Source organism: Chanodichthys erythropterus, chromosome 12 (assembly GCF_024489055.1).
Source record: "Chanodichthys erythropterus isolate Z2021 chromosome 12, ASM2448905v1, whole genome shotgun sequence".
In the NCBI taxonomy this organism is placed as follows: Eukaryota; Metazoa; Chordata; class Actinopteri; order Cypriniformes; family Xenocyprididae; genus Chanodichthys; species Chanodichthys erythropterus.
Window position 1 is genome coordinate 184,550 of NC_090232.1, and position 24,170 is coordinate 208,719.

The 24,170-nt window shown below is 45.2% G+C and overlaps 1 pseudogene; it reads right to left on the reverse strand.

The window, feature by feature from the left end:
* Positions 1–24,170, reverse strand: part of LOC137033058 (integrin alpha-M-like) — a 38,778-nt pseudogene that overhangs the window by 11,241 nt on the left and 3,367 nt on the right.

Consider the following 24,170-nt stretch of genomic DNA (forward strand, 5'->3'; position numbering starts at 1 on the left):
TGTGCGACTCCTGTATGTCACTGTAGCCGCTTTGCATTCATTACAATAGTCACCCATCAAAACTTTATTAGCAACACTGGTTTTCTTTATCCCACTGAGAGATGTAGTTTGTGTATCCTATGTTCATGATTGGGTGTTTTGAGCCGCCGTTCAGTCTGTATTTCACAGCGGCACAATGATAAACAGCTTGGGATGGTGGTTCTCAACCGCGGGCAGTGGCCCACTAGGGGGCCTCAGTGATCCCCCAAGGGGACCATTAGATAACTTAAAATTAATTTAAATATTTTAATAAAATTCATAAAAAAATTTTAATATGTTAAATTTAAAAATTTTACAAAGCATGACCACTCTTGTATGTATTCTGTGGTTGTTTCGGACTGATATAGAGGTATATTTCAGTTGATGCTTTGATTTTAATGCCAAAACCATTTTCAGAAGGTTTGTTTAGTTCTTGACAGTCCTTAGTTTGACGTGTGGATAGCTGTACCTTAACGGTGTCAAATTTTGAGAGCGAGAGGCCTTCTGGGTAGTGCAGCACTATGCTGGTGTTGAAGGAGTCGTCACCTGGGTTGGCCAGCGATACGAGGACAGTGAAATGAGCTTGATTCACCACCAGTAACGTGTCGTTCCTGCAGAACAAACCAAACACAAAATCTCATGCTTAATTAAAAAACAAGACCTTATGAAGGATGACAATATTCAGAAGCATTTAAAATCATATTTCACATTAAAATCATGTCAGATTTATTTGTTGGTTGTTTCTCACGTAAAACTGAAGTTCAGCTTCAGATCAGACACACAGCTGTTTGAATTACAGTTCCTTTGAAACGGCACCTAGTCACATACAAAACAGAAACTTTTATAGAGATTTTGAATGTTCCAGGAACTTTATACAGTGAATCTGAAAGATCTTAATAGTTGACTGATATTGATCTGATATTTCTGAGCAGAGAGAGACATGAATTTAACAAGCCTATAGTGTATAAATAGAGATGTCTGAAGCTCAACTCACCTCGACATACTCCTTCGTCCTGCTGTGGATGTCAAGAATAGCCATGGAGCTTTCAGAAAACATCTTGGTTTGTGAGAATTTAATTTGTATCTTCAGAGGAGACACTGTGTCGGTAGTGCAGCTCTAAAACAAACACAACGTTTGCTGTCAAACCGAAACTACCATGATTGGCTGAATCTGTGATAGACGAAATATACCTTCATGAAGATGGGGAAGCTGAAACAGGAGATCCCAGAATCCAACAGGACGAATTGCTGCAGAGTCCTGGATGACGAATCACTCTGAACGAAGAATCCTCGATTGATTCCTCTTATCACGTCCACATTCAGGTTCAGAGAAACATTCAGGTTCTTCTTGAGAGATCCTGAGAGACATGAGAAGGTAAGACATGGAGGCCATGCTCTTCATGTGACAGAAACTCTTTGAGATGTCATTGGCGTTACCGCTGCTACTGGTTCGCTCGGCCACCGTCAAACAGGAAGTGAGATTAAACGCGTTTAACTCTTTGTCACTCGGGCATTCAAAGTCGGTCAGACTGATTTCACTGGGACTGAAACTGAGCTGTGCAGATACAGACATCACAGGACGAGCCCTGAGAAGAGAGAGAAAAGAGTAAACAGTTAATGATACAGTGAGACTAACTGGGCCTTGAAAAACTTGACCAACTCAAGCTGATAGTTTACTAAAATCATTACATTTATTCTCCAAAAACAGTTAAAAACTGGCCACTGATGTGACTGTACTCAAACAGAGCCAGAGTTCATAAATGACACCTTGTGTTGAGACTATGAGAGAATCTTTACATTATTCTGTAAATGAGTGGTAAAATGTCCTACTTGAGCAGCACAATCCCTCCTTGTGCTCCGATCACCACATCTGTCAGATTATCATCGCTCATGTCCATCTGACCGGACAGAGACACTCCAAACTGCTTCAGACCGGGCAGAACCGACCGCGCTGAGATCCGCTAAACACACACACACACACACACACACACACTTACGTTTATTGTGCTAAAGCGGTTCATCATTGCACACATTTATCCTGCCATGTCTGTCTGTTTATCTGTGAACATTTGTCTTGTCTGGGATTCTGGGTTAAGCTGGACACAAACACAGTGTTTGGGATTGAGGGAACTAAAGCAAAGTCTCACCTGAGCATGTTCGGGGTTTATTCCATGTGTCCTGTCACCCAGGTAGATGTAGACGACTCCCTCACCGTCATTCTCAAGTGGTGCTCCGACTGCCACATCTGACAGGCTGTCTCCATTCAGGTCCTTTAATGAAGCCAAAGATGCTGCAAATCTGCCTGTGTTTGACTCGCTCACGTTCAGTGTCTTCTGAAAATACTACAGAGAGAGAAAGAGAACTTAATATTTATTCATGAGCACATGACCAGTGCTGATACTTCTATGACTTTAATATGATTCACCAGAAACCTATTACACCGACCCATTGATCCCATTGGAGCAGGGATGGGCAACTTCAGTCCTGGAAGGGTTACTGTCTTGCAGAGTTCAGCTTCAGCCATAATCAAACACATCTGAACCAGCTAATCAATGTCTTCAGGATCACTAGAGCTACAGGCAGGTGAGTTAATCAGGGTTGGAGCTGAACTCTGCAGGACACTGACCCTCCAGGACTGAAGTTGTCCATCCCATCACTGGAGAAACACAATGGTGATGACTAGCAAACTTCCAGTCACAGGCCCTGACATTAACCACCATATGTTTTTGTATTTATAACTGGAAAATGTTGTGAATCTGTCCATACCTCCTCTGATAAAGCGTAGACGTACAGCCTTCCTTCTGCCCTCGGCTGAGACTGATGAAATAATGGAGCTCCGACCAGAAGGAAATCTGAGTCTCCATCCGAGTCCAGATCCAACACACTTAGAGACGCTCCGAAATATGATCCAATCTGATGACAAAAATCAATCAAAATTAATGTAAGGATGTTTCTATGTGGTTGCTTTGCAGTTGCTAGAGGGTGGTTACTAGGGTGTTGCTAAGTGGTTGATAGGCAGCCCTTATGGAACAAAAATATATGGGAATATACTGCCAAAAATAATGTGACATATAACATAACACATTTCCATAGGTGGGAAACTAGTGCTTATAATTTTCAATATACTGCAGTATACGCATTGACCATGTATGTGTCACGTTGGGTTAAGGCAGGTAGACAAACAGGTCAATATCAAAATACTCCAAATTTAATAAACACAATCCAAACGGGCAGACAAGCAGGAACAACACAATATAGTATAACAGACAAAGACTGAGTGCACGAGAGGAACTTAAGTAGCAAACATAACAAGGGTAATTAATAGGACACAGGTGATACAAATGAACTAATGATGAGGAGCGGGAAAACAGAACAAAGGAACACATGATGAGTGTGACAAACTGAGGGTGTGTCTCAATCAGCTCCCTAGTTCAGTAGTCAGGGCACTAATCAGGGAATCAGCCACATTCATTTACATGATTTACTGATTCACGACCTAAGGAGATGATTGAGACGCAGGGTGAAAGTCCATAATTAAACTTAATAAGAATTATTATTATTATTAGGAATTATTACATTATGACATATATAATTAATAACATTTTATATATTACTTAATCTATTGATCATATAGACTCTTTATTAGTTGCTGATGCAGTAATCATTATTAATGGTTTAGTTCTTCATGAGTCATACATTAACACATGATTATCTGTGCATTAGTTAAACACGAATTAATGCATATTAGAGCACCAGTATTGTAAAGTGTTACCATTTATTTTATTTTCGTAAGGTGAAAGTGGTTGGTAGGTGGCTGCTGAGATTTTCTAGATGTTTGCAGTGGTTTTGCAGGAGTGTTTCTAAGTGGTTTCTTCTTGGTGGACTGTAGGATTTGGGAAGCTCTGCTCTCATCAGTGGAGAGTGTTAATATCATGTCAGAGGGTTTTTCTTCACTAACTTGTTCTCCGGTGATGTTCCCCGTCACTGTCCATATGCCTTCATTCTTGGTGAAGAGGGTCACCAGACCCGTGTGTTCGGCCCGCGGCGCCCCAGAGAACAGAAGAGAGACGCCGCCTCTCATTCCCAGCACAGCAGAGTAACCTGAACATCATCAGCATCATTAAAACATGCACAGACTCTTCACATCAGACCAGAAAGGAGCAAAAGCTTCAACATACCCATGTACGAGTCTTTACTGACAGCTGGATTATTAATCTCAGTCTCTTTGAATCCAGATCCTGACCCCGTCACTTCATACAGAGATCCACGCCAGTCATTAGATCCACCCGAACCCACAATCACAGAGGCCTGAAACAAACGCAGCAATCTCAGTTTCAGTCTCAGCCTACTGACATATCACATACAATAATCATCAGAGAACTATTCCTTATAAGAAATAATATTTTTTATTGATTTATGGCATATTTCTGACCTTGTGGTAGAGGACACTGAATCCACTTTGTGATAACTCTTTCTGTCCGTATTTGCTGTCCTTTGACCCTGAAACCACAGAAGGAAAACTCTTAAAATCATCTGTGGATTCTTCATTAGCTGCTTTTATTTAACACGTTACATTTTATTTACACTTGCATTTTACCTTCAATCTTTTGTTGCAGGTTATCAAGAAGTCCTTCGAGTCCATTGTAGTTTTGAATGTAGAAGGTGTTTTTTGTTTTTGGTTCTGAAGCCAGTTGAGTGAGTCTGGTTAAGTTAACCTTTCCCACCTCATGAACAAAAACATCATTAAATCTGACAGTGCAAAAACACTTAATAACTGTGAACTGAAACAACTCAATAGTGAAACATCTTTTACTGAACTTGGATGTTTGTTCTTGAAAAATAGAAACAAACTAAAAATGGACTACTAATCTGTGGATAATTTAGTACTTGTAGTACTTGTCACTTAAAGCTGAAGTGGTCAGTCAAACAGGGTCAGTCTCCAAACTCACATGAGTCAGAAGTTGACATGTCAGACAGCTCAAACAAACTAATGCTTTGGAAGCGTCAGAGTCACAGTGTTTCACTCTTCAGGAATCAAACTGACTGACTCACAGTGACTCTGAACACGAAACTGACACCGCAAACTATCTGAACACACAATGAAAATGACCAGCTTGAGCTGTGAGGAAACTCACCCCAATGATGTAGCGGAGGATATTTTGCTCATCACATGTTTTAAGGATGATATTTTCAGTATCTGGATCAGTGGGGTCTCCATCTGTGATGATCACCAGGGCTTTCTGAGCGCTGAGATCGGCTCCAGACGACGCATTATTCAGGAGATTGGTTCTGGTGATTTAATAAATCAGAAATAATGACATATGAATATTTGATCAGTGTCATCATGCCTCTGTAGTTTCTACACCAATGTGTTTTAACTTCTAATTTAAAGAATGACAAAGTCCAACTTTAATGTGTTTATCAGACCAGAACAAAAGAGAAAAACTACAGAAAGAGCCATCATTGTGTGCATTTCAAGACTTTCCCTCTTAAAGTGTAAATTCAGTGATCATTCATAAACAAATGAAGGTTTCACTCACAAGGCATATTTGATTGCTCTGCGTGTGTTTGTGAGAGCTTTCATGTGTTTCTCTTTCATGAGTTTCTCTTCAGCGGAGCCGTTCTGATAGTCATTGAAGTCAAACACAGTTCTGAAATCAGTTGAAAACTGGAGAGCAGCAAACTGACACACAGAGAGACAAACAACAAGCACACGTGCCGTTAACATCATTAGCAAACTATTACATGTCGACATTTCCACATTAATAGTGGTGGATTATCTACCTTTATGGAGGAGTTTGAGAGTTTTTTCATAACATCTATAATGAATTTTTTGTTCATTTCAAATTCTCTGTCTTTCATACTGGCAGATCCATCAAAGAGTAACACCAGATTGACTTCTCTCTTCGTGCATTCTGCAGAAATATCACAAGATATGGAAACACATCTGTTACAACAACTTCTTTTAGCAATCAAACCATAAATTATTGACAAGATGGCCAATAAATGCATTTATTCCACAAGTATTTAACATAATATCTTTAATCGTGTCTTTAGTCTCTAATTGAGTTTTCAGTAAACATCACACCATCTGAAATGTTACTAAGAAACCAGCACATGGTTCATAGTTAAGAGTTAAAAGTGCATTAAAAGATTAGTTCACTTCAGAATGAAAATTCCATGATAACTTACTCTCCTCCATGTCATCCAAGATGTTCATATCTTTCTTTCTTCAGTGGAAAAGAAATGAAGGTTTTTGAGGAAAACATTCCAGGATTTTTCTCCATATAGTGGACTTCACTGGGGTTCAACGGGTTGAAGGTCCAAATGTCAGTTTCAGTGCAGCTTCAAAGAGCTCTACATGATCCCAGACGAGGAATAAGAGTCTCATCTAGAGAAACCATCGGACATTTACTAAAAAAATAAAAAATTATATACTTTTTAACCACAAATGCTCGTCTTGTACTGCTCTGTGATGCTCCACGCATGACGTAATCATGTTGGAAAGGTCATGTGACATAGGAGGAAGTACCGATCCAGTATTTACAAAGAGAACGTCAAAGACTAAGTCAAACGAGGTTTATAAAAAAAGGTAAAACAATGATATTGGACGATTTTGAAGTTGGAGGAGAAAATGAGATGGAGATTTTCACCCTACTGCGGTACTTCCACCTATGTCACATGACCTTTCCAACATGATTACATCATGCGTGGAGCATCACAGAGCAGTGCAAGATGAGAATTTGTAGTTAAAAAGTATATAATTTTTTTTTTTTTTTTTAGTAAATGTCCGATGGTTTCTCTAGAAAACAACTACCACTCGCGTTGTTTTGGCGACTTCCGGTGGAGCGTACGCTGGCGTGCCTGTCTGCCGCTGTTCTCCGGAGCGTTATGTGCTGTCTGCGGTGGTTTTCGCCGAATAAATTGGATGCTGCCGGATAACGTGCTTTCCTTCTCCTGGTCATATAACTTTGCATTTCTGTTATGGTTTCCACCAGTGGATTATCCTCCGCCTTGTGGATGTAATGGTTGTTCTGGAGTGGACTAACTCAAGGAACTTTGTTGACATTTAGCCAGCGCAACCTGCACTACAAAGTTGGCCTGCGAGTCTCATCGCCTGGACACTCTACCGACCTGATCCGTTTTGATATTCCGGTGAGTTAGCTTACACTTGCCCATCGGTCTATTCATTAGTGATCAGTGTGTTGTGGGGGCTTGGTGGTCTTGAATCAAAGGCTGCCCGGTCCCGTACCTCCTGTCGATTGTGTATTGGTGGTGAGTTGGCCTCGCGCTGTGACAGGCTGTGTAGATGGGTTGGTTCTGGCTTTTTTCCTTTTATGTTTATACTGTTTTAACGAACTGGCCTTTTATTTGGATAACTCCTCATGATTCATCCGGTTGGCGGTGCATCGGCACGAATAGGATGTATTTCTACACTGCCTCTGCACTTTTGAACTTGAACACTGCTTCGCGTCTGACTGCCGAGACATACAAAATCTGCACGTCATTAGGAATTGCGCGTCGGCCCCGTTATGTGCATCGGGGGTCTCGTCGCAGATTCGAGACGTTTCATACCAGCCATGCACTTAACAACTGTATCCCGTCGTTTTGGTCAACTGCTCGCCGCCGTATCAACAAGCCTGTGGCTACGGGGGGCAGTATTAATCTTGACCACATTCGTTCTTTGGATTATTCATCTGTTAAGACTGTGCCAATCTCAACTTCATCATCAACTTCAGCTTCATCGGCAGCTACGTTTGCACTACTTAATGCCAGATCTCTCGCAAACAAATCTTTTATTCTGAATGACTTCTTCAGCTCTAGGAACTTAGGCTTTTTATTCCTGACAGAGACCTGGCTAAATGCTGGGGATGCTGCTCCTTTAGGAGAACTGACTCCAGCAGACTGTATGTTTTATAACACTCCAAGATCTGTTGGCCGTGGAGGTGGTTTAGACCGTGTTTAGAAAGCATCACCACTGTAAACTTCTGCCTGTTGATGTCTTTACTTCTTTTGAAGTGCAGTTAATGAAGATCGATCAATCCTGTCCCACACTCTGTGCACTTATCTATAGACCACCTAAATATAATAAGGATTTTATTGCTGAATTCTCAGAGTTCTTATCGACATTAGTACCGCGCTGTGACAGACTGTTAATACTGGGAGATTTTAATATTCACATTTGCTGTAAAACTCAACCTTTAGTCAAGGAATTTCTGTGCATGGTGGATGCATTTAACTTGACACAGTTAGTTGCATGTCCTACTCACATAAAAGGTCATACACTTGACTTGGTATTAACCTCCGGCTTTCATGTGACCAATCTTAAGGTGATAGAATCTGGAATCTCTGATCATAGCTTTGTTTTATTTGAATCTCTTCAGCAACACCTCTTTCCACCCCCTCCAGAGAGCCGCCACTTAACTCGCATTATAAACGCTTCTACAGTAAAGAGTTTTGAAGAGATTTACACAACCAGTTATCTCTCTCAAATAGAAGATGTGTTAAATAGCACAGGGGACACTGCACTACTGACTGAAATATTTAACACCACCTGCACTGACATTCTGGACCTGGTAGCTCCTCTAAAATCGCTGAGATCTAGAAATAAGAAAGATACCCATCCCTGGCTTAATGATCACACCCGCTCCATCAGGCGGCAATGTAGGATAGCGGAGCGCAAGTGGAAGAAAGACAAACTTAGAGTCTCTTATGAAATGCCCTGTGGCTCCTTAAAGCAGTATCAAATTGCTGTTAAGACTGCTAAATCAAATTATTTCTCTGAAATAATTGCTAAAAATGGCCATAGGCCTAAAGTGATTTTTAAAACAATTGATTCAGTCTTGAACCCTACTACAGCAGGCTACCCTACTGCTACTCCTGAGATCTGCGAAAAATTCCTTGACTTTTTTGTGGACAAAATCCGGGACATCAGAGCACAAATATTGCCATCAGTTGTTTCACGCTTTGAACCTTTGACCCTGTCTCGCTTAGCCAGCTGTCAGATATAGTTTCTTCACTGAAACCGACTTCTTCACCTATGGATGTGATGCCGTCACGTTTTCTTAAAGACATTTTTAATTCTGTAGCTCCCATCATACTGGCCATAATAAACAGTTCTCTGACTAGTGGAGTGGTTCCCACAAGCTTTAAACATGCTGTGGTCCAGCCTCCCTTGAAAAAAACAAACCTGGACCTTGACATTTTAAATAATTATAGGCCGATCTCGAAGTTGTCGTTTCTCTCCAAAATTCTAGAAAAGGTTATCTACTTGCAGCTTTCAGCTTATCTCGCTGACTGTAACATGCTCGATAAATTTCAATCAGGTTTCAGGGCATTTCACAGTACTGAGACTGCTTTGCTAAAAGCGACAAATGACATCTTATGCTCTCTGGATTCTGGGGACGGGGTCTTTTAGATCTCAGCGCAGCATTTGACAAAATAGATCATAATATGTTATTACATCGTCTGGAGAGAGTGGTTGGCATTCAGGGAGTTGCATTAAGTTGGTTCTCTTCATATCTCAAAGGTCGCACTTTTTCAGTTAATATTGGCAAACATAACTCATCTTCAACACTGATCACATGTGGTGTTCCGCAAGGCTCCATTCTGAGTCCTCTGCTCTTCTCTTTATACATGCTTCCTCTTGGTTCTATCTTTCAGAAATACAAGGTTTCTTATCACTGTTATGCTGAAGATACTCAATTCTATCTTCCTGTCAAGTCAACAAATGGAAATTCCATTTTAAATTTCATCTCCTGTCTGGAGGAAGTCAAAATGTGGCTGTCTGAAAACTTCCTAAAGTTAAATGGGGATAAAACTGAGGCCATTGCTTTTGGTTCACCTTTGTTTGTCACTAATATGGAAAACCAGTTGAATTCCCTGTCTTTAACATTGCAAAACAAAGTTAAGAACCTTGGCGTCATCTTTGATTCTGACTTATTATTCGATAAGCAGATAAATTCTGTTGTCAAAGGAAGCTTTTTTCATCTCCGGTCCATCGCCAAATTAAAACAGTTTCTCGCAAAGAAAGACCTTGAAGTAGTGATTCATGCACTTGTTACATCTCGGCTTGACTACTGCAATTCTCTATACATAGGTCTACCTCAATCCTCCACACACCGTTTGCAATTGGTTCAGAATGCGGCAGCTAGACTCCTGACAAGAACTAGGAAGAGAGAACACATCACTCCTGTTCTGTCCACCTTACATTGGTTACCAGTCAGATACAGAGTTGACTTCAAGGTTCTGCTGTACGTGTATAAAGCTTTACATGGGCTTGCTCCACAGTACATTTCCGATCTTCTTCACCCTTACTCTGCTCCAAGATCTCTCCGCTCATGCAATAAATTCCTCCTCTCGGTTCCTCGGTCTCGCTTAAAGACCAAGGGTGACCGAGCTTTTGCAGTTGCGGCTCCTAAGTTGTGGAATACGCTTCCAGTGAACGTGAGGTCTTCACCCACTTTGGACACTTTTAAATCTAGCTTAAAGACTCATTTATTTTCTTTAGCCTATGATGTCACCTGAATTATATAAGGCTTATTGAGTGGTTTATGGCCTACCCTGCATGTTGTTATATGTTATCTTATGTATTAGTTTTATTATCTTATATCATGTGTAATACTGTACAGCACTTTGGTACAACACAAGTTGTTTTTAAATGTGCTTTATAAATAAACCTGAACTTGAACTTGAACTTGAACTAGATAAGACTCTTATTCCTCGTCTGGGATCATGTAGAGCTCTTTGAAACTGCACTGAAACTGGAATGATTTCCTCAAAAACCTTCATTTCTTTTCCACTGAAGAAAGAAGGACATGAACATCTTGGATGACATGGAGGTGAGTATATTATCAGGAAATTTGAATTTGAAAGTGAACTAATGCTTTAAATACTAAAAGTGTCAGTATCAGCTGGTTTCTGTGTCTCGTCAGACCTTGGTAAGCGACAGTAAAGTTTGAGACGGCCTGTAAACCGCTGTTGAACTGGAAGCAGATGCCGTTCGGATATGAGTTTCCGTCACACTCATGAGGAAGATACGGACTGCAGCTCTGAGAAAGAGACACAATATCAGTGACATCAGGAGGATCAAATCACAAAGAAGCTGAAATTAAGACTCCAGTGCTAAAATGAGGACGAAAAGAACATTCCTGCAGTGTTTCAGTGGACACGAGTACAGAAGAGACCGTGAGCAGAAGTCAAACACTGAAGTGAATAATGAAGGAATCTGCTGAACTTACAGTCAAGCGTCCGACAGGAGCAGACGACACAGCAGCAGACATGCCGAAGAACCGGACGCTCTCTGAGCCTGTCAATCATCACCAGAGAGATCAGACCTCAGTATGACAGGACAAACTCAAACCACAACACAGTTAGAGCAGATTAAACAGATGCACAAAGGTTTGTGTGAGACAGTGGAAGTCAACAGAAAGTTCATGACAGATAGTGTATGTGACGCTGATACCTGGCCAGTGCAGCGGTCTGCAGGAACGCAGATCTACTGTGCAGCTGTAAATTTCACCTGTTGAGTTTCTTTTTAATGGGGCTCCAACAATGATCCTGCCAAAAACACCCTCACAATCAATAAGACAGTCAGAAAACACCTATCAACCACACAGAACACCCTAGCAACCAGTGTGTGTGTGTTTCACTCACTGTTTCCTGTTTCCAAACTCAGACTGATAAACGCTGTAACCAAAGAAATCTTCTGCCGCGCCGTTAAATCTCAGTGGATGTTCAGTGTCCATATTGAAGGCCTCTGAAAGAGACGCTGGAGAAGTGAGAGAGACTGTTGAGACATCACGAGATGTTTGTGAGACGTCAGTCTTTATTAAAGATGCACTATAAAAGCCAAAGTTTCTCATCTACTGAGTATAAGTATAAATTTGGTAAGTTTGGTATTACACAGTTTCTATTGCAGCAGGTCAAAAGGAAGTGTCCTGGACATGACAGAGATTTTCTGAGCCCTGGATGTATACAGCTCTTGAAGGGTGGACAGCAGAGGTACACCAATCCTCTCGGCAGTCCGGATGTTGAACCTCCTCAGAAGCACCAGCTCTGGAGTCTGTGATTGTGCCGCTTCTCTTACGTCTCTCAGGACCTGAAGAAGCACCATCACAGACTCCAGTGCTGTATTCTCCTCAAGTCCACAATCATCTGAACTGCTTTGAGTGTGTTCAGCTGCAGTTTATGACCAGATGACCAGCTTCACCAGCACACACTAGCCTACCAATCTACTCCGGTTCTGGAAATTCAGTCAGTCTGTCTATCTAATGCTCACACTGGTTTGTAGTGCAAATAGTATTTTAATGATGTGTCACTAAGCACCTTTACCTTATTTTTATCATTCTCAGGTTAGGTAAGTGTGGCGAGGGGGGCGTGGTTTAGCAGGGTCTGCAACAGGAGGGAGTGTTTGGGGATGTGCGGTGATTTAACGGGTTGAATGTAAATCACAAACACCTGTTTCTCGTTCCAGTAATTGGCGTGGAGACAGGATAAAACGCCAGGAGAAGCAGGAGCATGTGAGAGAGAGAGGGTCTGCTGACAGACAGACTGAGTGAGCTGTGCTCGTTTCATGGAGTGAAGCCCGTCCTTGGATGTGGAATTATTGAGTGTGCGTCACCGTCTTTTTGTTTATGTGTTTGATATTTTTCTCTGGTGAGAATAAAGACTGTCAGCAGCCCAAAGCCGATCCCTGTCCTCTTCCTTCCCATTACACAAGAACCTTCGTTACACTGGTGCCGAAACCCGGGAAGGAAGACGGAAGCCGCCGCCATGCAGGCAACCTCCGCCGCTGGGACGCCGTTTGCGGACATCATCGCATCCCTCGCAGCCCTCCATCAAGAGCAACATCGGGCCCTGCTAGATCTCCGCAAGGATCAGGAGCGCCGCTTCGAGGCGATTGTCCAGGGCCAGCAGGAGGACCGCGAGAGGTTCCGGAGCTGGATAGACCGAGAGGTTCCCGCGGAGACCAGCGCGGCAGCTGCTGGCCCCTTCCCGCTGCCACTGCAGAAGATGGGCCCGCAAGATGACCCGGAGGCCTTCCTGGACCTGTTTGAAAAGTCTGCCGAGGTGTCAGGTTGGCCCCGGGACCAGTGGCCCATGTGGCTCGTCCCGCTGCTTTCGGGCGAGTCGCAGGTGGCAGCACAGCAGCTGCCCATCCAGAACCTCCTGGTCTTCAACGACCTCAAGAGGGCCATCCTACAGCGTGTCGGCCGCTCCCCTGAGCAGCATCGTCAGCGCTTCCGGTCTTTGTAGTTGGGGGAGGCGGGCCGGCCCTTCGCGTTGGCCCAACAGCTCCGGGACTCGTGCCGCAAATGGCTGATGGAGGACGGAGGCGACGTGGAGCAGATGATCGATCGCGTGGTGCTGGAACAGTTCACCACTCGGCTCCCGAAGAAGACCGCCGAGTGGGTTCAGTGCCACCGGCCCACGTCGCTGGATTCGGCCATCCAATCCACTGGAGCGGCGGGCAGGTCTGGGTCGGCCTGTTGGCGTTGCGGGGACCCAGATCACTTCATAGACCGGTGTCCAGTGATGGAGGTGGGGACATTGATCCGGGTCCCGGACGACCTGCAGGTCACCCCCGGTCAAGCTGGTCAGTACCAGATACCAGTGAGTATCAAGGGGGGTACTTATCAGGCTTTGGTGGACTCAGGTTGTAACCAAACCTCCGTGCATCAAAGCCTGATTTCATCGGGGGCATTGGATACAGGCCGCGTGGTTAAGGTATGGTGTGTGCACGGGGATATCGCGAGTTATCCGTTGGTGTCAGTCGGGATTCTATTTAGGGGTCAAAAGCATAGTGTGGAGGTGGCAGTTAATCCGCACCTCCGGCAACCGATAATTTTGGGGACGAATTGGCCCGCATTTAATAAGTTATTGGGACATTTATGCTCGGGTGCCTCTTGGAGTAAATGTGCGCGGGGAAAGAAAGTGCGAGTGCAGGCGAGGGAGACTGACCGGGGACCAGTGGTGACTGCCTCAGGGGAACAGAGCGGAATCGGGAGACTGATTCTCTCGGACCGTGATGATTTCCCCCTGGAGCAGTCTCACGATGACACGCTGAAAAATGCGTTTGAGAGGGTCAGCATGATCGACGGTCAGCCTCTCCACTCAGACGACCACTGACTTATCCCTATTTTGCGATTATTAAAGATGGGTTGTATCGAGTGACCCAAGACAGTCAAAAGAGGATACAACCCAGTTATTAGTACCAAAGAGCCGCAGGGAAATGCTTTTCCATGCGGCTCACTCTAACCCAATGGCTGGACACTTAGGACAAACAGCGACACTAAATCGCCTCATGGCCCGATTCTTTTGGCCGGGCATTCACGAGAACGTGCGCAGGTGGTGCGCGTCTTATCGTGAATGTCAGCTGGTAAATCCTCCGGCCACTCCAAAAGCGCCTTTGCGCCGCCTTCCATTAATGCAGGTCCCCTCGAACGAATTGGCATGAACCTCATCGGACCATTAGAGCGATCAGCGAGAGGGCATCGTTTTGCATTAGTCATTGTGGATTATGCAACACGATATCCAGAAGCAGTGGCTCTCCGCAACATTTCCGCTAAGAGTGTTGCGGACGCCCTCTTCAGTTTAATCTCCCGAGTGGGGTTTCCGAAAGAAATCCTCACTGATCAAGGCACGGCGTTTATGTCACGTACGCTACGCGAACTGTACGAATTGTTGGGCATTAAATCGATTCGAACCAGCGTCTTTCACCCACAAACGGACGGGTTGGTCGAACGTTTTAATCGCACGCTTAAATCCATGATTCGTAAGTTCGTTCAAGAAGACGCCAAAAATTGGGATAAATGGTTGGAACCCCTGTTGTTCGCTGTGCGAGAGGTCCCGCAAGCCTCCACGGGGTTTTCCCCCTTCGAGCTTCTCTTTGGACGCCACCCCCGCGGGGTGCTGTATGTCCTAAGAGAGTCTTGGGAGGACGGACCATCTCAATCGAAAAATGAAATTCAGTATGTGCTGGACTTGAGAACAAAACTCCACACTTTGGGGCGGCTATCTATGGAGAATTTGTTACAAGCCCAGGACAGACAGTGCCGGTTGTATGACAGGGGAACTAATCTGCGTAAATTTACACCGAGAGAGAAAGTACTCGTATTACTCCCCACGTCAAGCTCAAAATTACTGGCGAAGTGGCAAGGACCGTTTGAGGTCACACGGCGAGTTGGTGATCTCGATTATGAAGTAATACGGTCCGACAGGAGAGGGGCACGTCAAATTTATCACCTCAACCTCGTGAAAAAGTGGAGTGAGGCGGAGTCAGTGATGCTGGCGATGGTGATTAGCGGAGAGGATGATCGCAGGCCAGAGGCGAATGTAAAAAAACAATCCCTCGCTCTGGCCCCGGGGGGAGATCACCTTTCGCCCTCACAGCTCACTGATGTTTCCAAATTACAGGCTGAGTTTGCCGACGTGTTCTCTCCCCTACCGGGCCGTACTGACCTCATTCAGCACCACATCGAGACAGAGCCGGGCGTGGTGATTCGCAGCCGGCCGTATAGGTTATCTGAACACACAAAAAAAAAAGTGTTTCAGGCAGAATTAGAGGCAATGCTTGAAATGGGGGTAATAGAGGAATCCAGCAGTAACTGGGCGAGCCCGATAGTTTTGGTTCCCAAAACGGACAGCTCAGTGCGGTTCTGTGTGGATTATCGCAAGGTGAATGCAGTGTCGAAATTCAACGCGTATCCAATGCCGCGTGTGGACGAATTGCTTGACCGGCTTGGTACAGCTCGCTTTTATTCGACACTGGACTTAACGAAAGGGTATTGGCAGATCCCCTTGTCTCCATTATCCAAAGAAAAGACCGCTTTCACGACGCCGTTTGGATTACACCAATTCGTGACCCTTCCGTTCGGGCTGTTCGGGGCACCGGCTACCTTTCAGCGACTCATGGACAAGATCTTACGGCCCCATGCTGCGTATGCGGCTGCCTATCTGGATGACATTATTATTTTTAGTTACGATTGGCAGCGGCATATGCAGCATTTGAGGGCTGTCCTGAGGTCGCTGAGAGGGGCTGGGCTCATGGCCAACCCAAAGAAGTGTGCAATTGGGCGCGTGGAAGTAAGGTATCTGGGCTTCCACTTGGGACATGGACAGGTGCGTCCCCAAATTGATAAGACAGCAGCGGTTGCAACCTGTCCGCGTCCCAAGACCAAAAAGGAGGTCAGACAGTTCCTCGGGCTGGCGGGATATTACAGGAGGTTTGTTCCTAATTATTCGGACCTCACCAGCCCGTTGACTGATCTGACTAAAAAGGATGCACCAGATACGGTCCAGTGGACGGAGCTGTGCCAGCAGGCCCTTACCCAGGTGAAGGCTGCTTTATGTGGCGGGCCGTTACTTCATTCCCCTGATTTCTCTCTCCCCTTTTTGTTGCAGACAGACGCATCGGACAGAGGGCTGGGTGCGGTCCTGTCCCAGGAGATAGAGGGTGAGGAGCGGCCGGTGCTGTACATTAGCCGCAAGCTCTCCAAGAGAGAGGCTAAGTACAGCACCGTGGAGAAAGAGTGTTTAGCCATCAGGTGGGCCGTCCTCACCCTCCGCTATTATCTCCTGGGGCGGGAATTCACCCTCTGTTCGGACCATGCCCTCTGTTCGGACACCAACACGCGGATCACTCATTGGTATCTTGCTTTACAGCCTTTTAAATTCAAGGTGATCCACAGGCCGGGTGTTCAGATGGCTGTGGCCGACTTCCTCTCCAGATTTGTTGGGGGGGGGGGGGGGGGGGTGGGGGGGGGGGGTGGGGGTGGGCGGCAGGCCGGACGGCTCCCCGGCCTGAGTCGGGCGGGGGGGGTATGTGGCGAGGGGCGTTTGGGGATGTGCGGTGATTGAACGGGTTGAATGTAAATCACGAACACCTGTTTCTCGTTCCAGTAATTGGCGTGGAGACAGGATAAAACGCCAGGAGAAGCAGGAGCGTGTGAGAGAGAGAGGGTCTGCTGACAGACAGACTGAGTGAGCTGTGCTCGTTTCATGGAGTGAAGCCCGTCCTTGGATGTGGAATTATTGAGTGTGCGTCACCGTCTTTTTGTTTATGTGTTTGATATTTTTCTCTGGTGAGAATAAAGACTGTCAGCAGCCCAAAGCCGATCCCTGTCCTCTTCCTTCCCATTACACAAGAACCTTCGTTACAGTAAGAAAGTCAAATCTGACCTAAATTATAGGCATTTTAAAATACTTACAATCAGACAGAAGACTTCTCCGTGGTCTGTTCAGGCTCAACAACTTAAATTAATGCCACATGAGGCCGGGTTAATTATAAAGTTATAAGTTCATTTATTTATTACATTAATACTAACATTATATATATTCTACTAACATTTTATACAAGTAATTAAATAAAGTATAAGTATTGAAAAGTTCTTCAGTCAAGGCAATATCAGCGATGGAGGCATCATCAGCTGGTTCTGGTGTCGGAGGTACAGCCTCAGGTGTTGTCACGATCACGTCTGTTCCTGTCACATCCCGGACTACATTTCCCATGATCCTCCATTGCTTATCACCTGCACTCATTTCACAATCACTCCACACTAATCACCACACCCAGCTGCCACACATTACCTGGACTATAAAGGACTCATTCACACACCACTTCACCGCGAGGTCTTGCTAACTCCCGTTACAATTCTGAGCATTTATATCATGTCTGTTTGTTGTTATTGTTCCTGCCTGTTACCCGTTATTGACCCGTTGCTGCCTGTCCTGACCTGTGCTTTGTATACCGTCCTGTGAGTGATATCTGCCTGTCCTGATCTTTGCCTGCTTCCTGTCTACGACTCTGCCTGTCCTTCGCTGTTCCTGTTTGCTCCTGATTGACCCTGCCTGTACGACCATGCTCACCTTTTAATAAAGCTGCATTTGGATCTTACGTTGAGTCCCGCTTCGTTACAGGTGTGAAGCAGCCCCTCCTGCTCTCTTCATGGTCCAGCCTTTTATAGACTATCTGACCAGTTGATGTCATCTTCTTGGGAATTCCCCTCATATGTCTATATATAGAGGTCTCTCCTATTTGTTCTGGACTCTATTCCTCTGCTGCGTCCTGTGCTTCTGATCAAGACATCCTTCAACGGTAAGACTGCCTTTCTTTCTAATACAGATTAGTTCCTTTATAATCTACTAACATGTTACTAACAAATGCATTACCAGTTGTTTTTTATTCTTTAATAAGTGATTAATACATGATTTAATAAATGTGTTACAATATCAGTTGTCTGTCATTCTTTAATAAGCAATCAATATATGCTTTAATAAAGGCATTCCAATACCACTTGTCTGTCATTCTTTAATACAATCATCTGTTTCTTTTCCTTTTTCCACACATTACTTTTCAATTTATCAACAGTTTGTTTTTATACAAAAGTTATCACTTCCAATTGTTTCACTGTTTACCCATAAACAAGTTATCTATATATCTCTCATTACAGCTGTGCTTCATAAACAGCTAACTTCTTTTCACTTGTTTACACACAAACATGTCATTGAACATGTTTCTTCCTCCAAGGTATCTCTTTATGATAGCTGTACCTCATACACAGCTTACTTCTGTTCATCTTCAAATCAAAGTTGTGTTGTCATTATTATTACTTATGAATCACTTATTTCAATAAACGTTTTTTCCTCTTAAATCTCAGTTATGTTGTCATTATTATTCTTTATAAGCAGAAGCGGTACAAGTAGCCTAGAAAAGTTGCATTTCCTAATGAAGCAGGGTGTGGCTCATATCAACAATAGTTTAATTGCACTTCTAACACACTATTCTTCTAGGTGTTTATATACACTGTTAGACCTTGGCAGGCTTTTTTTACAGTAAAATAATGGCAACACTGTTGCCAGTAATTTACTATTGATTGTACAGTTATTTACTGTAATCTACAGTAAGATGTTTTAAAGATACCATGCACTAAATTAAAACTCGACTTACCTCATTTAATTTGCGGAAACAGTCTTTAATTGTCTGACTATTATTTGAATTTATAAACTAATATTTATATAATGCTAATTATGTGTGCATAATATTGTTGTAAACTTATTTCATTAGAATTCACTACACATACAGGTGCTGGTCATATAATTAGAATATCATCAAAAAGTTGAGTTATTTCACTAATTCCATTCAAAAAGTGAAACTTGTATATTATATTCATTCATTACACACAGACTGATATATTTCAAATGTCTATTTCTTTTAATTTTGATGATTATAACTGACAACTAAGGAAAATCCCTAATTTAGTATCTCAGAAAATTAGAATATTACTTAAGACTAATACAAAGAAAGGATTTTTAGAAATCTTGGCCAACTGAAAAGTATGAACATGAAAAGTATGAGCATGTACAGCACTCAATACTTAGTTGGGGCTCCTTTTGCCTGAATTACTGCAGCGATGCGGCGTGGCATGGAGTCGATCAGTCTGTGGCACTGCTCAGGTGTTATGAGAGCCCAGGTTGCTCTGATAGTGGCCCTCAGCTCTTCTGCATTGTTGGGTCTGGCATATGGCATCTTCCTCTTCACAATACCCCATAGATTTTCTGTGGTCTTAAGGTCAGGTGAGTTTGCTGGCCAATTAAGAACAGGGATACCATGGTCCTTAAACCAGGTACTGGTAGCTTTGGTACTTTTCCTGTTGGAAAATGAAATCTGCATCTCCGTCAGTGTTGGGTGTAACGCGTTACAAAGTACAGTATATAGTATAATAGAATATATAGTATAGTAGAATATAGTATACCAGTGTAAGGCATTACTCGTCTGAAAATGGTAATATTATTACAGCTTTCCCGAGCTAGTTACTTGCGTTACATTTACCAGTAGCACCTTCATCACACACAAGGCACACAACACAGAGAAAAGAAGGGAAGGGGAGGAGGGCGTGAATGGAACAGTGATTGGTCTGGGTTTGGCACGAGGTATCATTTACCATCACCGATTGGTCGACACCCGGCAGCCAGCAGCAGAGCGGCACCCTCAAAGACAGATGGGGGAAAATGGAAGCGTCAACAATGGCAAGCTCTTTTTCAGAGGAAGGTTCCCAGCAACAGAAAGCTGTTACGTTTGCTGGTGTAGAGATGAGGCAGATACGGATTTCCACAATACATTCAATACTTTAATATAAACGAAGGCAGAGAACACCATACAAACACTAACACAAACAGAGAACGGACAAGGAGTGCAGGGAGTGAGTGCAATATATGGGGAGTGCTGACAATAGAGTCCAGGTGCAGGTGATGAGTGCTGATGAGGAGCAGACGAGGGAAGTGAGTGCAGGTGTGGAGAACAGGAGGATGATGGGAAATGGAGTCCAGGGGAACAAGGGATCCGTGACAGTACCTCCCCCTCCCGGTAGGCGCGTCCTCGCGCCGTAGATGTAACAACCGGTGGGCGCCCTGGAGACCTCAAGCCGGAGCAGGGGGAGGAGTGGACTGGAGTGCAGGTCTCCAGGGCAGGTTCAAAAGCCATGGCGGGTCAGGAGCCGTGGGCAGCCATGGCGGGTCAGGGGCCGAGGGCAGCCATGGAGGGTCAGGGGCCGAAGCCGAATTGCCGATGATCCCAGGTGGCGGTGAGGATCCGGCGGGACAGGGCGATGCCGCAGGCTTGGCCGACCGAGGTGCAGGCGGGGCTCCAGAAGGCCGCAGTGGAGCCAGAGCGACAGCCGACCAAAGGGACGCAGGAGGGAGTGAGGAAGCCAACGGAGCGTGAGGGACGAAGGGACGAGGTGAACACCGAGGAGTGCAGTCCTGATGTGAGGGAAGGCCGACGAATGACTGATGCGGAACCGGGGGGAGGATGGAGCCTGGCGGAACTGGTGGACTGATGGACCACGGTGGAGATGAGGGAGGTTGGAGCCAAGGGGGAGCATCTGGACCAACGGACCGAGGTGGAGTCCTGGGTGAGGTGGCTTGAGGTGGAGGTGCAGTGTGGACATTAGTGGGAGGAGGCGGGAGAGGGAGGCAGGGAGGGAAAACAGTTGTTGGGTTGGATAGTTCAATAGCACAGTTCATAATAAGAGCGGCTGGCTCGGCGGCGGCGGCTGGAGCTGAGGGCTCGTAGGCGGCGGCTGGAGCTGAGGGCTCGTAGGCGGCGGCTGGAGCTGAGGGCTCGTAGGCGGCGGCTGGAGCTGAGGGCTCGTAGGCGGCGGCTGGAGCTGAGGGCTCGTAGGCGGCGGCTGGAGCTGAGGGCTCGTAGGCGGCGGCTGGAGCTGAGGGCTCGTAGGCGGCGGCTGGAGCTGAGGGCTCGTAGGCGGCGGCTGGAGCTGAGGGCTCGTAGGCGGCGGCTGGAGCTGAGGGCTCGTAGGCGGCGGCTGGAGCTGAGGGCTCGTAGGTGGCGGAGACTGGAGAACTTTGCTCGTCGGAGACTGGAGAACTTGGCTCGGTCCAAAAGTCTATAAGCCAGGCCACCTCACTTGGTGGCTCGCACAGGGTTGGAGCTGCAGGCTCGGAAAGGGCTGGAGCGGGCTCTGGAGATACTGGAGCCGGCTCTGGAGATACTGGAGCCGGCTCTGGAGATACTGGAGCCGGCTCTGGAGATACTGGAGCCGGCTCTGGAGATACTGGAGCCGGCTCTGGAGATACTGGAGCCGGCTCTGGAGATACTGGAGCCGGCTCTGGAGACACTGGAGCCGGCTCTGGAGACACTGGAGCCGGCTCTGGAGACACTGGAGCCGGCTCTGGAGACACTGGAGCCGGCTCTGGAGACACTGGAGCCGGCTCTGGAGACACTGGAGCGGGCTCTGGAGACACTGGAGCGGGCTCTTGAGACACTGGAGCAGACTGTTTCCTCCTCCTCCGCTTTCGGGACCCAGTTGAGGAGTGTGGGTTCCGTGTGGGGCAGGCAGGGAGTTTGCTGGAGGGGCATGCGGAGGAAGACGGAGGTTGACTGACTGGCCCGGCCAACCGTGTTTCTGGATGGACCAGAGACAGACACCCATCCTGAACCCAATCAACGACAAATTTGGAATCATTTAACCACAAAATGGAATTTATGTTTTCGCTTAAGGAGAAACGATAATCGGGTTCACCAAAACAGATGGTGTCATCGTCTAGTCCATCCAGAAACAGGGAGATTAAACATGCTTCAGGCCAGTCAGACAAAACAGCGAGCTCAACGAACTCCTCCACATACCTCTCCAGCGAACGACCGACCTGCAGAAGCCCGATGATGCGATCGCCAGCAGACAAGGGAGTGGGAGGCATTGGAGGAGCAGGAGCCCGGGAGCAGAAAGAATCCATCTTTTTCCTCTTTGTAGAAATCCAACGTCTGGGTCCGTTCTTCTGTTACGTTTGCTGGTGTAGAGATGAGGCAGATACGGATTTCCACAATACATTCAATACTTTAATATACACGAAGGCAGAGAACACCATACAAACACTAACACAAACAGAGAACGGACAAGGAGTGCAGGGAGTGAGTGCAATATATGGGGAGTGCTGACAATAGAGTCCAGGTGCAGGTGATGAGTGCTGATGAGGAGCAGACGAGGGAAGTGAGTGCAGGTGTGGAGAACAGGAGGATGATGGGAAATGGAGTCCAGGGGAACAAGGGATCCGTGACAAAAGCTAGTTTTGACGGGTGGAGATTCAGTCGTTACTTTGAATATAGGAAAATAACTTGACGGTGAAGTGCACACTCTGAGAAAGCTGCTCTCCACCACTTGTAACTCTACCTCCAACTTGAAGAAGCACCTGCAGCGAAAGCACGGACACATCAAGCTCGTTGCGAAGCGACAGAGTGACATGAACGAGCAGCCCCACAAGCATCAAAAACTTTCATTTGAACATAAAGTACTACCAACATCAAAATATAATATAATATAAAAATAACCATTACTTTGACAAATAAGCTGACACATTCAGAAGCTCATATTTTGCACCAGAAAAATGCATTACAGTAAATGCCAACTGTATTTTTCCTTTTATTTACTTTGAGACTTCTGTATTTGCTTTAACTCATTTCAACAACCTACCTCTCCTCTGCACTGTGTTTTGCTTTTTAACAATTTACCTCTCCTCTACACAGTGCTGGTAAGGCCAGTCTTTTTTATTTATGGATATATTTTTTTGAGGAAGTTAATATTTTTTTTGTTTGTACTTGTTAATCGACAATCAAATTGATTTTTTGCACTAGACGGTGTTTGTTAAACATTGAGGAAGTTAATACTTGTTTGTACTTGATTGCACAAGTACAGTTGTTTGTAGTTATTTGTGCTAGACAGTGCCAGTCTGTTGTTGTTGTCGTAATAAAGACCCTAAAGAACACTCCTCCTTTGTATGTTCTCCCTCCATCTGATGCATCTCAGGCAATTATAGAGTAATTAAGAAAAAAAACTTTCTCCAGGGAGTAATAAAGTAAAGTAAGGCATTACTATTTTTGAGAGTAATATGTAATATGTAATATATTACTTTTTTGAGTAACTAGCCCCAACACTGATCTCCGTAAAGTTGGTTAGCAGCAGGAAGCATGAAGTGCTCTAAAACTTCCTGGTATATGGCTGCGTTGACCTTGGACCTCAGAAAACACAGTGGACCAACACCAGGAGATGACATGGCACCCCAAACCATCATGACTGTGGAAACTTTATACTGGACCTCAAGCAACGTGGATTGTGTGCCTCTCCTCTCTTCCTCCAGACTCTGGGACCCTGATTTCCAAAGGAAATGCAAAATTTACTTTCATCAGAGAACATAACTTTGGACCACTCAGCAGCAGTCCAGTCCTTTTTGTCTTTAGACGCTTCTGACGCTGTCTGTTGTTCAAGAGTGGCTTGACACAAGGAATGCGACAGCTGAAACCCATGTCTTGCATACGTCTGTGCGTAGTGGTTCTTGAAGCACTGACTCCAGCTGCAGTCCACTCTTTGTGAATCTCCCCCACATTTTTGAATGGGTTTTGTTTCACAATCCTCTCCAGGGTGCGGTTATCCCTATTGCTTGTACACTTTTTTCTACCACATCTTTTCCTTCCCTTCGCCTCTCTATTAATGTGCTTGGACACAGAGCTCTGTGAACAGCCAGCCTCTTTTGCAATGACCTTTTGTGTCTTGCCCTCCTTGTGCAAGGTGTCAATGGTGGTCTTTTGGACAACTGTCAAGTCAGCAGTCTTCCCCATGATTGTGTAGCCTACAGAACTAGAC